A 3,852-nucleotide genomic window follows, 5' to 3' on the forward strand; every position below is an offset into this window, starting at 1 on the left:
CAAATTAACTAAATCAAAGAATTCAAAATTCACACATGAGCACACACATATTATAGGCATCAAAATAAATTTTAAATTATTTTTATGCCTCGGTTTTCAATGGTACCGAAACCACATTCCGACTAGGGTCAATTTTGGGCTGTCACACTAGTTGTTTTTCCTTTTCTTTTTTACCCATGTCATTTTAGAGTTGCTTCATTATTTCATCTTTCAATAATGTTTTATTATTTTAATATTTATTGAATTTTTGCTTATTAATTTTTTATTATTTTAATAAATAATTAATACAATTTAATAAATTTTATAATTAAATAAAAGAAATATTTGATGTATAATTATTTATTTATATATACATAATATTATTTCAAATAAAATTAGTTTCAATAAAATTTAATTATTTATTATATTTATAATAAAATATTTTTGTTATGAATATTTTATTAAGTAGATGTCTATCAAGATCTAGATAAGTTTTGATATACTTTAAATTCTAATAATCATTAGAAGTGAAGTTCTATTTCATTTATACTTCTTATGTCTATAAATATAGACTTTGGAGAAGCATTGTAAATATCCCAATTGACCAATAAAATACACTCTCTCTTTGATCTCCTATTCTCTTTGATCTCCTATTCTCTTTGTTCTTTATTCTCTGTCTTTTATTTTATAATGCGTTATCAGCATGATTCTCTTTTATTTTATAATATGGTCACTCCAAATCTTCAATTGTCTTCTAGAACTATAGCAATTTCAATCTTCAATTGAGACTTGCACACTATAGGTAATCATTATCCAAAGAAATTAATATAATCCTTTCATAGGTGATGAAGATAATGTTAAAGATCTTCAGGTATATTTTACTATTATTTATTTATTATATCATGTTTATTATAATTGAAGACTAGTCATGAAAACATGAATAGATAGATTCTAATTTGAAATCCACATATGTTTGTGATAATATGATTATGAAATAAAAAATCAATGAAGGCATTTAGCAGCATGTGCTACTAGATTTGTTGCATTCCCCGAAGTGAATGCAAACATAAAAAAAATAAAAGATATAATCATATACCACTAAAAGTGGGAACATAGTAATAAATAAGAGAACAATGAGAGTTCTCAAGATAACTCTTCAAAGGCCAAAGATAACTTATGTTATCAATGTGATATGAAAGATTATTGGCTACATATATGGCGTATGCCCAACTATTTTATTTTTGTTAATATTTTTTGAGGAATGATATGAGAATGTAGCAAAATTCTATCATTACAAATAGAAAATATTTATCTTATTTGGTACTAAAACAAACAAATGTTATTCTAATATTTGATAATACAAAATTAGTTGAAAGCTTGGAAGAGCTAATATATCAATATCTAAAAGGCACAAAATTTGTGATGGTTAATGCATTAGTTTTAAAAGATATTCATTATAATGGATATCATATTGATATTTTGAATGAAGAATAGATTATATTTCATATGAATCACTATTGCTATAAATATATTGTAACAACTCAATTTTAGCTTAAATCGGAACAGCGGTTTCAGAACCACAAATTCGAGGTCAAAAAATTATTTTAATATTATTTTATGTGTTTAAAGCATGTGAATATATATGTGTGAAAATTTCGTGAACTAATTTTATCGTTTAAGAGCTCAATTTGAGAAAAATGACTAAATCGCGTAAAATGTAAAAGTTGCATGCTATAAGTTAAGAGTGTCTACTTGCTATGATTTATTAAACCAAAGGTCCTTATGATGTTATTATTCCATTGATAAGGTTAATGAACATTAATGGCCTTATATTTGATGATTAAATGGTTTAATAACTAAGAGTAAAATGGTAAACTATGTATTAAGTATAATAAAACAAAACAAAAGCCATATTATCTTTATTTTATCTTCATCTTAACCGAATAAAAAAAATAAAATAGAGCTTTGGAAGCAATTAGGGTTTGGCACACATTGATCTTGATTAAGGTATGTTCTTTGCTCGATTTTTGATTATTTTTTACATTTTTGTGATCGTTGTTTCATGTTCTAGCTAGCCCATGCTTTAATTTTTGAAAGTGTTGATGATTTTGTGAAATTCCATTGATGAATTCTTGAGATTTTGAATGTTTGATGATGAAAAATGAATATTTGTTGATAGATTTTCATGTTTTGTGTGACACCCCTAATGTGACCCTAGTCGGAAAGTGGTTTCGGGACCACAAAACCGAGTCATAAAAAAAAATTAACCGTTAAATTCTGTGTTTATTATATGTGTAAATCATGTGGGAAAGTTTCATGCTTTGATTTGGTTATTTATATGTGAAATTTTTAAGATAGGACTCATGTGATAAAAATTGAAAGTGTGATAGGTAAATTTTAAAGTACCAAATAATGCATGAAATGAGGATATGAGGGAGTTGCATGTTAAATGCACCAATTTTTTTTGTGGCCGGCCATAAATGATGGTTGATGTATAATATATGTTTTGCTTTAGTATTATAATAAGTGATGGCTTTATTTTTAAAGTAAATTAATTAGTAAAACCTTGAAAAAAAAAAGGGAATATTGAGGAGGAAAGGGAACGAATCACTGCGAATGGGAGTGATATTGGTCGATTAAATGCTGGTTGTGGTGGAGAGATTGGATAGGGGGGGAGGATGATTATCTCTAGTGATGGTGTTTGGGATGCCTTATCAGCTGAAGCAGCTCTTGATTGTTGTCATGGAATGCCACGAAAGAAGTTGCCAGATTGTGAAAGAAGCTTTGCGAGCGAGATAGTCTTCGAGATGATCTGACTTGCATCGTTATTGATATCTTACCACAAGAGAAGCCGGTGCTCCATCGCCACCACCAAAGAAGCCATAAAACACCTTTTGATGTCATTATTTCGCAAGAAGCCTTCTGAATCATTCTCTTATAAAGATAAAGAATACATGGAGCCAGATGTGGTGGAGGAATTATTTGAGGAGGGATCTGCTTTGCTTTCAGAAAGGTTGAATACAAAATACCCAGTGTGCAACATGTTTAAGCTGTTCATGTGTGCAGTCTGTCAAATAGAAATGAAACCTGGAGAGGGTATTTCCGTTCATGCTGGTACTTTTAGTTTGGTAAAGGTATGTCCGTGGGATGGTCCCTTTCTTTGCTCTAGTTGCCAGGAGAAGAAAGAAGCTATGGAAGGGAAAAGACCATCAGACAGACATTGCATTGACAGTGACTAGCTAGACCTCTCAAATTACTGTTGCATTTTATGGGCACAAAAAAAATTGTTTTGAAGGTGGTTATAAATGGTGAAGATGGTGCATCTCACTACAATGACTACCTTCAAATTTCTTATCGGGGATTCAGTACCTCAAGCGGGAAAAGAAAAGAAAAGAAAATATGAAAAACAATTGAGAAAATGTTGGCCAAAGGGTTTCATACTCTTGGCAGTGCACACTGGCATGCCTCAGAGGTAATTCTTCCTTTTTAACATTTGTGTTCCCATCTTATACCGAGCACTTCAATTCTTAGTAATAATGTATAGGGAGTTTGATGAGTACATAATACACATTTGTCGGAAGTTAGGAAAAACTTTTTTTTAGCTTGTTGAAAGAAATTTGTTAATGTATCGTGTGGTTTATGGCTAGAGTGCTATATTTATAGCTTTTTAGTGATCAAGGATCAAATGCTGGTAACCTCAGTTATCAAAAGGAAGATACATGCACATGCTTAGTTTGTGTATATATGTCTTGATGTTTTGCGATACCTAGTAGGCGATCTTTCCGTGCAGTCGAGGATAGATAGATATGTCGAACCTTGGACTAGCTTTCTTTGTCGGGATCGATGAGACGCCACTTGGTGGAGGAAGTGGAC

The 3,852-nt window shown here is 30.5% G+C and overlaps 1 pseudogene; it reads left to right on the top strand.

Moving 5' to 3' along the window:
• Positions 1-2,462: 2,462 nt before the first annotated feature.
• On the top strand, positions 2,463-3,433 carry LOC108454958 (probable protein phosphatase 2C 12; annotated as a pseudogene).
• The last annotated feature ends 419 nt before the right edge of the window (positions 3,434-3,852 follow it).

This window comes from Gossypium arboreum, chromosome 9 (assembly GCF_025698485.1).
Source record: "Gossypium arboreum isolate Shixiya-1 chromosome 9, ASM2569848v2, whole genome shotgun sequence".
In the NCBI taxonomy this organism is placed as follows: Eukaryota; Viridiplantae; Streptophyta; class Magnoliopsida; order Malvales; family Malvaceae; genus Gossypium; species Gossypium arboreum.